The sequence below is a fragment of the Lipotes vexillifer genome, unplaced genomic scaffold, assembly GCF_000442215.2.
Source record: "Lipotes vexillifer unplaced genomic scaffold, Lipotes_vexillifer_v1.1 scaffold1735, whole genome shotgun sequence".
In the NCBI taxonomy this organism is placed as follows: Eukaryota; Metazoa; Chordata; class Mammalia; order Artiodactyla; family Lipotidae; genus Lipotes; species Lipotes vexillifer.
In genome coordinates, this window is record NW_006776047.1 from 88833 (window position 1) to 100154 (window position 11322).

General features: G+C 49.0%; 1 protein-coding gene across 1 annotated transcript in view; it reads right to left on the reverse strand.

The window, feature by feature from the left end:
• The window catches only part of AMER1 (APC membrane recruitment protein 1), a 15940-nt gene that overhangs the window by 3719 nt on the left and 899 nt on the right, over positions 1-11322 (reverse strand). The gene's annotated exons all lie outside the window — the stretch shown is intronic.

The following is an 11322-nucleotide window of genomic DNA, read 5'->3' on the forward strand; positions in this document are numbered from 1 at the left end:
AGGGAAAACCTTAACGCACTCCATATGCTTGACTTGCTGGGCCAGCCTCCTCTGGGCCCCAAGGCAGCAAAACCCTACACTGAGCAACAGGCAGCCATCACCCCTACCCCACTTGCTGGGTCCACTCACTTCAGGTCACCTTAAGCTCAGGGGAGCACTGGGCAGGGGGAACTGCAGATATGAAAAAGGCCCACGGTACTATTGGTCATGAGAGGGATTATCAAAGTGGGTGGAGTAGAGAGGCAGGAAAGGCAGAAGGGAAGTCAACTCTTATGACACAGAATTTTTGAAAAGCATGTGGCAAAATAGCCTACTAAGTATTCACTGGGTTCTGCAACATCCAGGCCTCAATTTCACATTAGCCAGGGCTCTTACTGACATTTTGCCTTGGGCTGGGTAGAAAAGTAGACCTGAAGTTTCACCTTCTTCCCCAGGCTCCCTAAATTGCCTGTAGGACCATGCTCATACCTTCAAAAGCTCAGAGTAGAAGCCTTGCATACCCATATTCCAGAGCTGCAATCCAGGATCAGCTAAGATGGCACGGTAGCCTTGGGGCAAGGTACTCACCAGGATTCAGCATCCTCTGTCCAAGACATCTAGAAATATCTCCCTGTCATAGTGGTCATGTGAGGCGTAGGTCTAGGTCAGACTCTCTAGTGACTGTACTGCTCCGAACAAATTTTAATGTGGCCCTCAGCAACTGAAACCTCCAAGTTCCACTTTAGAACCATGAGGCAGACTGTTTATTCTCTGTTCCTTTCGTTACTTTGGCCCCCATTTAGCTCCCTATCTAGAAAGGGAACTCCTTGAAGGCACAACTCCACATGATTCATGTCCCTGGTCTGGGAGTTAGGCTCTCAACAGCTATTTAAATAAATAAACCTGGTGCAACAGGGAACTCTACTCAATGCTCTGTGGTGACCTAAATGGGAAGGAAATCCAAAAAAGAGGGGATATATGTATACGTATAGCTGATTCACTTTGCTATACAACAGAAACTAACAAAACATTAGTTTCTATATGCTAACATAAAGTAAAGCAACTATACTCCAATAATTTTTTTTTAATTAATAAATAAATAAATAAACAAACCTGGTGCAAGACACCCTTCTGGTCTAAGCTCCCAATCCTCTAAATATCCAAATGTCACAGAGATGGAATAAAAAGAAGAGCTAGCCAGCACCTACCCCAACATATCCCCCTCCCCAACCCCATTGTCTGATGTATTGATTCCAGTGACTACAACTGATTGACAGCTGGATCAGTGACCAGCCTGCTAAAACCCAATGACACTTCCCTGGAAAGTCCCTCACCACTGTCCCCTCTCTGTAGGGTAGCCGCCAGCAGATAAGGAGCTTGGGTAGGGAAGGGAGGCAGAACAGCTGCTGGGAGCCAGAGAGAGAGAAGGAGAGGCAAGCAACACTGTTGTCCTAAGAGCAGCTATCCAGCACATCAGCCCTGTGATTGGTTGCCACAGTAATAACACTCACACATTCACCTGCAGTGAAACTAAGGATCAGCACTGGAGGTGAAGAGAGCCTGGCGGCTACACTCTGGCCTCTGACCTCATTAGAGGAACCTTGCGGGAGTCCCTGATCTTGTCTAGCAAATATTAACTTTGTGCCTTGTGCCTTGTTTGGCCTGACACTTGAATCATCAACGTGATCCAGGCTTCCATCAGGGGCTCTGCAGAACTGAATATTAAACTAGGAGCAAGATAATGGCTGGTTATCCAGAAAATAAGAGAAAAAAAACCTCATCTGATCCCCTCTCTGCAGAGATCTGTATTGCCATTTGCTCAGGTTAGGTTTTTGTTTTTTTGATTCTGTGTGACATACTTTAACATGGCATTGTTCCAGCTCAGCCCTGTAACTGATAGGCCCACAATAGACAGTGCTACCCCTCAAATACACAATCATACACACATACACTCAGAGTCCTCTGCACCAGGGTTGCATGGGAATAAGGGCCCTATCATCTAACTGAATCGCTCATTTTCCAGAGCACAGATGTTTTTACCTCAGCCCTGAAATTACTGACAGTGCTGTCATTATGGTGCTGGGCACTGAGGAGATGGGGTGGCAATAAATGGAGTTATTTGTGAAATTCTACTCCCTTCTGTGGAATTCATGAAATGAATCTCTCCAGAACATTTGGTTAAATCATAGTTATTAAGCTCAGTGCTGCCAGAAGGGGAAAGCCCAGTCCTTGCTTTTGGGGATCCCCTAGGCTAACAGGTAGAAAAACCTACATATAATAGTCTGAAGGCACAATATGATGCAGGTCTTAGAGAAGAGTCCCCATTATTGCTTAAGCAGAGTGTTGAAGTATCATTCTTCAGACCTTGTGATCATATCCCAGGATAAACTTGAAAGACAGAAAGATAGCTCCTGGGCTCAGAAAAGCTGCCTTGATAAGGAGGCATTCAATCTGGGCCTTGTTAGACAGGAGTGAGTAAAAACAGCAATTATTTAGGGGAAAGGATGGGCAAGACTAGTCATCAAGGAAGGCCAAGGGCTAAGTGAAAAACCTTTGGGCTTACCCATCCTTGTGAATCAAAGGCTTAATTGTCCTACTGGTTTTGGAGCTGGAATTCCTGTGAACAGAAGAATTAGGCAGACTGAATCTCAAAGAGGGCTGCTTTCCAGAACCTTGATGCCTTGGCTTGAGGGTAGTCCCTTTGGGCTTTCTCTTGCCCTTGCTTCTGTGCTCTGTTGGAGTAGAGGCCAGCCCACTGCTCTCTACATTGTCCCCTTCCCTGTCACAGGGATCTGCAGTATATTGTGGAAGAAGCCATGGGCCACAGGGCTGTGTTGCATACCATGCCAAGGGACCCTGACCAGGCCAAGGCACTCCTCTGGGTGCTTGTGAAATGGAGATCAAAATATCTCCTCTATCTACCCACTCTATCTCCCCAGTCCACTGCAGTAATGTGAGGTTAGATGGGATAATAGACACCAAAAGCACTTTGTAAACTGTAAAGTGCAAAGCAAATGAGAAAGGTTGGCATTACCATTATTTCAGGTCAGATCCCAGTTTCTTAGGAAGTAGCAGACCATGTGTAAAAGGCCACTCATTTGAGAAAGCCATTCACTACAGGAAGTCCAAGGGACTAGCTGCCTTGGCTCATGCTGAGGAAGAGCCAGGTGTGAGGGTATTTTAAAGACATGTTCCTGGATTTATACAAAGTCCTCCGTTAAGGGCAGTATAAAAACCCTCTGTGTATGTGGTGGGAGTGGGTGAACTAGGCAAGGTTGTATTCCTGGGAATGAAATTCTCTTCCCCAAGCTTCAGGCTTTCCTCCTAACTAGGCCCAGGGTTATCTTTGCTGGCAAGGACCAGCCTTGAAACTATGCTGTCTCCTACCTCCCTGCCTTGTCCATCCCAGAGCCATCTTTGCTGGCAAGGACCAGCCTTGAAACTATACTGTCTCCTACCTCCCTGCCTTGTCCCTCCCAGAGCCATGTACCCCACTCATAGTGTCTCTTCCCTGTATCCCCCTGCAAGACAGTAGGACAGGAGGTGGCAGGAATCACCCATAGCTAGTAGCCCCCTAGCCCAGCCCCACCTAGCCACTTCTGGCCCAGGCCCCTTCTCCATACACCTTACTACCTCACCAGGTCCCAATGCTGTCCTTCCCCAGTGGGCTATGCTGCCTTTACTCGGCACCACAGAGTACACTGGTCAGGAGAGTGAGGTGGGGCATAAAGCGAAGGGGACAGCAAAGGGACAGATTCTACAGCTCCCCCAGGCTGAGGCTGGCTCCATTCATGGTTCCTGCCAAGAAAGTGGTCCTGCTAAATGCAGAGCCCCTCCACCCTTAGGTTCCTCAACCTGTATGGCTGTCTAAGTTTCAGGTGGACTGGTGGGTGAGGGAACCCTCTAAGGCTACTCTGTGGTCCCTGGCAGGGGCCACTTGCTACAGCTGTTGCTAGCATGGCCAGAATTGGGCTGTAGGCATCCCTGCTCCCAAGGCCAGCCTCAGGCCATTCTCGGACCAGTGAAAGGCTAGGTCAGAGCTAGGGCAGAGCTTCTTCCTTCTCCCCTCCTCTCAAAATACAGGCAGGAGACCAGTCACAAACCTGCCCCAGGAATCGTTCTTCATAAGGAGGTAACAGCTCCACCAAGTCTTAAACATTCTGCTCCCAGCCCTATTTCCTGGGGCCAGCTCAGCCAACTTAGAGAAGGCTGAGTTCAGGGAAGTGTGTGGATTTATGCAGTAGCTCCAGAGGCATGGTCTCAACCAGTCATAGTTTCCCAGACCTCCTCCAAGTAGTTTTCCTGGGAGCAAGCCCACTCTGGGCCCATCCTGCCCTCATGTATGTGGAGGAGGGTGGTCTAAGGAAGGAGTAGTAAGGACAGGAAGCCCAGCCCCCCACTCCCTGAGAGTCAGCCAGTTCTGCACTGTAATCAGCTCTGCCTACCTGGGGGAAATCCAGCAAGTTCTTTCAATTTCCCCAACTGGTAAATGATGCTATTAAAAGTGCCTATCTCTTAAAGCTATTTTAAGGAACAAAACCGATGTATATAAAGTACCAAATAAAATGCATTATATAACAGAGGCTCAAAAACATGGCGACTAGTTTTATATGTATTTTATTCAAACTATAGTTGGACAATTTCTAGCAGCAAAACTACCTCAGTCAGCATTGACTAAAGTGCTCCCCAGTGCTCTAAGGGTATGTCACCAAACCTCCTTGGGCCTCAGTTTACCCAAATGGTAAATGAGAGTGACTGTGCAGTTATCTCACAGGAGGCTTTAGTTGTTCTTTTAGCCAACATTTGACATTCAGGAACTCAAAATGTTGCCTCAAATCAGCTACTGGCTAACAGCTCTGGATTATCTGGGAATTTCAAGTAGCCAGGTTCTCTAGCCCAAGCCAGAAAGGTCAAAAATTCAAACTCAGCTAAAGTACCAGCATCAAAGGAAATGCAAATCAACGGATGTCCTTTATCCACTCATGGTACTTACCAGCTTACAAAGTGTTCCCTACTTCCTCACTCCCCATTTCTCCTTCCCAGAAATCCATTAATCAGGCCTGGTAGGGGATGGTAACTCCTTGTCACAGAAAAGGAAACTGCCTAGGCTTGGGAAAAGACTTGCCTAAGGTCACACAGTGGGATGATGACAGAGCCACACCAGTTTCCAGGCCTCTTTGAGTCCCAATTCTATGGCATTCTGCTGTACCATTCTGGCCCCTAATCAAAGGAAGAAGACTGAGAGTAAGGACTGTGCAGGTTCCCCTCACACCTGCAAGAGCCATCATCTCCCCCTCCCATCACACTCCTGTCCCAACCCAGCTGAGCCTTCTCTGAAGCATTTCCAGTCCTCACTGGCTGCCACTATTTTGACTCCACCTAGCACATTCCAGAAAGCCTGCTGACTTCAGAATCCAAGAGCTGCCAACCCAGCCTGTGGCTGTTCTCCTCATCAGCAACCCCATCATCACTACTCCCAAACCGTGGAATATGTTCCTCTACTCTTCTTTTCCTTGGGAGATAAGTTTGAGGGGCCAAAAAAAATAAAGGTCCAAATAGAAACCTGCCAGTGGGGACAAAGATAAAGGTAAAGATAAGATGGGGACAAAGAATTTGAGCTATTATTTAAGGAAAATGATCTTTGAGATTTGGAATTTGAATCAACCATTTCTAAAGCCCACAGCCAAAGTCTACTCTCAAAACCATTTTTTTTCAGGACCTGAAGGAAGGGCTGTCTAGCTTGGTATTCTTTGGTGGAATTGTAAAGGCTGCTGGCAGAGCCCCACCCAAGCTATCCCTGAAACCACTCCTCCCCTAATTTGCAGGCTTCCTGAGAGGCACCTCTTCTCAAGGGGGCATCCCACCAACTCTAGATGCAGCACAGACCCCAAACTGGGCCCTCTAGCCCCTGCTCCTATTCCCCCACCACTAGTCCATCAAATGAATTAACATACTCAGCCTTGGGCAATTCATTCTGGCAGCCCTCTGTCTGCCTTTTCATTTCTCTCAATGCACCCTCCTTCATCTTATACAGTAGACACCATATCTAGCACAGAGCAGGAGCTCAAACAACGTTGGTTCAACTGAATTCTAATTTAGCTGGAGTTTGTCAGCCCAGAACTATAATGCCAGCTTCATCCCTTTCAGGCTGTGGGATATGAGAAAGTGGCCTAACCTTTCTGAAACTCAAACGCCTTATCTATAAAATGAAGAAAATGCTACCTACCATCTAGAATTGCAGTAAGGATTAGAGATGATAAATGTAAAAGACAGATTATTTGCTAGGTACCAAGCAGATGTTCAATAACGTGCCCTTGTGATGGGGCCTCTTGCAGCTACCTTCTCCACTCCAGCTCGTCAGATTCCCCCCAACCCCTCCCGGTCCTATGAGGATGACAAAAATGTCTTAGCAGAGTTCCCTCTGGTTCCTCCCTGCCATGACACTGAAATCCCACCCCGTGTCTCCCCACTTCCATCTCATCCATCCTGCACACCCTTGCCAGATTCATTTTCTTACAATCCTGATTTCAGCACATCACTCCTCTACTTACCAAATATTCCGCATTGCCTACAGGATCAAGGCCAAACCCCTTTGCCTGACTTTCAAGACTTGCTCTCTGCATGCCCTTTGCAGGTTTCCTAGGCTCACTTCTCTGCCCCTTAGCTTCAGCCTCAAATATACAGGGGCTTCTCCAGTCTGGGAGGTGTGGCCACCCAGACACTGCCTCTCCCTAGAAACAGGCCTTCCTGGTGAATGTTTTTGATGCTCTGTCTTTCTCCTCAGGCTGCTGAGGCTGCCTACCCAACTTGCCTGGAACGGTGGGGGCTCTGGAAACCACCTACTTGCCACTCCCCTCTCAGGCTCCCAACCCCCTTAGAGAGGAATGTATCCAAGGAAGGTGTCATGCCTGCATCATAATGCTTCCACTATGTCAGTACTAACCCAGCAAGGGTGAGATCAAAGACAGGCACTACCTCCTTCCATCCCTGTTAAGATGAAGAACAAGAGAGGAGCTAACCCCAGGGAAACAGATGTGACAAGGAAGCCGAGGAAAGCCTGCAGAGGAGCAGCTGGGTGGAGTGAACAATGGAGACTCCTGACTTTCCTATGTATCCACCCCTCTGTATGCACCATACCCTATGTGAGAGACCAGGTAAGGAAACTGAGGTTTGGCGGGGCGGGGGGGAATCAGGATCAGTGTGCTTAGAGAAAGAAGCCTAGAATTGTGGGGCAGGAGCTTTGTGCTCTCATGTAACCTTGGGCAAATAAATCCCTTCCCTGTTCTGGGCCTCTGTTTTCCCATGTAGAAATGGGAGATTGGACCAGGGATCTGCTCTGAGGCATCTCTGCATCTCTGCCCTGGGCATCTCTGCCCAGGATGCATGAGAAGCTGGGGAAAGGGCGGTCCTGTGTCCAGTTTTCTAGTGGCTGCTGAGTCAGGAGGCATGTTGAGGAAATGGGATGTTGGGTATCCTAGGCTTCACTGGGAGGCCTGGATGCCTAGCTGGTTGGGTCCACTGCAGAACAGAGGTGTACTGTGGCCCAGCCTCACTCCTCATGCCTCTCACTTCTACCCCCTGCAAGCCCACCCAGCATTTTACTCTTTCTGAATGCAGGAGGCCTAGCCTATGAATATTTCATACATATACAGAGAGGAGGGGGACCACAACTGTCTGGGCCTAGCCCTCTCTCTCCGGAAAGAGCTGCAGCCCGCCGAAAGGGAGAGCTGAGGAGTACTGGCTAGAGAAGAGGGGTTAATATCTGCTTCGAAACCCAGCAAGGGGAAAAAAAAACCCTGTAGGAGATGAGAGCAATGAATGCTCTTCAGCAAGAAATGTAGATCAAAAGGTCGCAAAGCTCCCCCACCCCCACCCCCTGCAGCACCACTATGGCTGCCTCTGACTCCACCAAGCTCCCTCAGGCCATTTCCTCCATTGTTCATATTATCCCCTAATCCCAAAAGGGGAGGTGCAGGGGAGCAATGCACCCTCACTAGGCTGGCACCTGCACATCTGCAGTGGTTCTGGTTTCCCTGCCTGCCTTGCTCGTGATATACTTACACATGCATAGGTTTGAAAAATAAGACCAAGGAGAGGTGAAAAGACTCTGTGATTATTTAATTCAGAGAATAGAAGTTGGAGGTGGAAGAGATGGTTTAATGCCCATGAAATCTCCAATGAATTGTTAAGCAGAATAGCAATGGTGGCCAGCTGCTCTCAACCCCACCCCCCAACACACACACACACACACACACACACACACACACACACACACACACACACACAGTTGGTTTAAGCATAGCATGAGAGGCTCAGGTTAGATCTGAGAAAGAACTTCCTGGCAATGAGATGGGTAACCCAGGAATGAATGACACAGGAAGGCTATGAAACGCCTCCTCCAAGGGCTTTACTTTTATCACCTAGTCTATCTGCCTGGTCAGGATTTGAGGCAGGGGCACTGATGAAATAACACTGGGCATGCCCTCTTGTAGCCCATCTGTAAATGAGGGAGCTGGAAGCCCTTCTCCCTCTTTGATTCTACAAGCAAGCCAGACTTGTTGCTATTTCTCTCATTCCCTTCCTCCCCTGGTTCAGAGACTGTAAATGTAACAGTTCTTGAGGAATTTTTAACACCTCCACTATAGTAGGAGAGAATCACTGGACTGCCAACTTCTTTCAATTACCTCCCTTCCTGAAACTTTCAGCCCCTGACAGGCTGTAGACCAAGACTAAAACGCAAGAGACATGCCAGGGAGGAGTTTCTAGCAAGCTAACTTAGCATCCCCTCACTCTTGATGAATGGATGAGGTAAGATGAGGGATTAGTTAATGTAATTTGTGCTGATTTGTGTTGAATGGAGGCTGCTGGAGACAGTGGGATACAGTGGAGTCACTGCACAGGAGGCAGCAGCTTCTCCCTAAATGCTGTGAGACGTTAAGCAAGTCCCTGTTGCTTTCCAATGCCTCAGGATTCCCATCTGTAAACATAGGTGTCCAAACTGGTGCTCCATGAAGGCCTGTCCAGCTGGGAGAAAAAGGATCAGCAGACGTCTGAGGGACACTTAGCCTCCACCATGTTGGTATGTAGGCTCCAGGCTCCCTCCTTTCCCCCAACCCCCTGCAAGGCCAAAGAGAGGCTGACAAGATACAGTTTCCCTCTAGAGATAGCCTGACCCCCAGTTCTTTCAGATCCAAAGGTGGCCTCTTACCTGCCCAATTTATGGTGCTCTTCCTATCCCTTTCTAAGACCCCATTCTAAAACCCTTTCTAAAATCCCATTTTATTGTGGCATGTTTGCACACCAAAAATATCAAAACCTCCCAATTCTCCATTCTTTGATGGCCTCTTCCTCCATTCGCCCAAGATCAGATCCTCATTCCACAACCTGGCATTTGGGAACACCACCACCACTGGGCCCCAACCTCCTTTCTACCTTACAGTATCAACCAGAAAAGACTGTCACTGCACTCAGCCTGCTTGCAAGCCACCCCCTCCTACTCCTAATTTTGCTTATACCACTATCCTTTGCCTAACCAAACCCCTCTAATTTCTGGAGGCTTCCCAGGACAATTTCCCTGTATATACAGATCTCTCATCTCTCTCCATAGTAGTTTGCCTCTAGACTCATGAATCAGCAACCAAAGGTAGTGTAGTCTGGGGACTGGGCAGTCCAGGTCCTGAGCTTATTGAAGGGAGACATCATGATTTATTTACTTTTAATTTTAGATGTAACCCACCCCTTCTCAATCTTTATTAAGTATACTCAATAAATATCTGAGCCTTCAGTATCATTTTTCTAATCATTTTCATATGAACCACGACAAGTGCCAGTGGAGAGGTAAAGGTCTCCAAAGCTTTACAGACGGCAAGTCCTTCCAGAGCATTCATTAACTGCTATGCATTGCTAGGCTTTGAGGGGATTGTGGATGAGATCCAGGTTTCCTTTACCCCCCTGAGAGGTTCCAAAAGAACCCAAACATCCATGATATCAGGGAGACAAAGTAGAGGCAGGGAAACTCAATTATTATTTGTCTCCTATTATAATTTAAGCCCCAAAATGCCCAAGGGATGCAGGCAGCCTGGAGGAGTTCTGAGAAAGAAGAGGTCATCATGGACTGCAAGAGACAGGCAGGAAAGGCACTGAGGAGATAGGCCCAGAGCTGAGAGGGAAGAGAATTTGGACAGTGCAGGGTGAGTGGGTTTGGGTGTGGGGAGGGAGTTATATAGGGCAGGTATGTTAGATGGCTGTTGGTTTGAGGCAGTGCAGAGGACATGTCCAGCTCTGGGCCGGGGATGCCCAGCTGCAAGTAGGGGGACTGTATTGGTGCTTGGTCAAAGTGAGAGGAGGTGACTGTAGTATAGTATCTGGTGTAGTATCTGCAGTCCTGGCTAGTGTCACAAAGGTCCCCAGCTAGGCTTCCCTTAAGTGAGTGATTTATTGGCTCTCACTGTCTCCTCTCAAAGGTGCCTAGGCTTTGCCTGGGCCCTGCAGCCCACAGAGTTCTCCACCCTCAGAGGTGGGTCAAATGTCCAAGAAGAGCCTTTCAAGCCCCTAGGTAGCTCCCTCCCTCTTGTTCCTCAGAAAGGCCTAGAGTCTATTGCCAGAGGCACACAGCGGTGGATGGGGCCGAATGAGCGGAGCTGCACTTGGGGAGGGGGCTCTGCTGGAATCCCCAAGAGGTGGGGTGCAGAGTCCAACAGCACAGCACCCTCCACCCAGCCCAGATGAATGCAGCAGGCAAGCAAAGCTGCAGAGGGAGATGTTAGTGTGTGAGGGGCAAAGGCTCACCTTGACCCCGCCGCCCGTGCCAAAACAAGTCTGGCCAAACCGAGGCCGGCTCTGCGGAGCCAGTCCAGCTGCCACCTGGGCTGTGGCGCGCCTGGGGGGAACAACCCCTCACCACCGGAAAGCCTAGGCAAAGTCCAGCGGTCACCAGTGTCAAAGGTGTCTGCAGCAGACAATGACAGAGGCCTGGCAGCCTGGGTATTTTAAGTAACTGCGAAGTTGGAGGGTTTGGCTGCCTCTCTAGCTCTCTCACACACACCCAAACGGTTCGTTCCCTACTACAATAATTGCTCCCTCGGCCTCTGGCACAGGACACCCTCCCCCCCCCACATACACACATACCCCACCATGCTTATCGCTATTTTTAAACCGTTGGCTGGAGAGAAAAACGCGGCCAGTGCCCTCCAAGGGGAGAGGAGGCGAGGCGCGGGGTGGGGGTGGGTAGGTGGGGGACACAAAGCGGCCTTGCAGCTCTAACCCAAGGACTAGCTTGAGCTGCTGCCCTAACGCAAGGTACAGCGAGAGTCGGGTTGCCAGCCCGCCTGTCCGCGGAGGTGG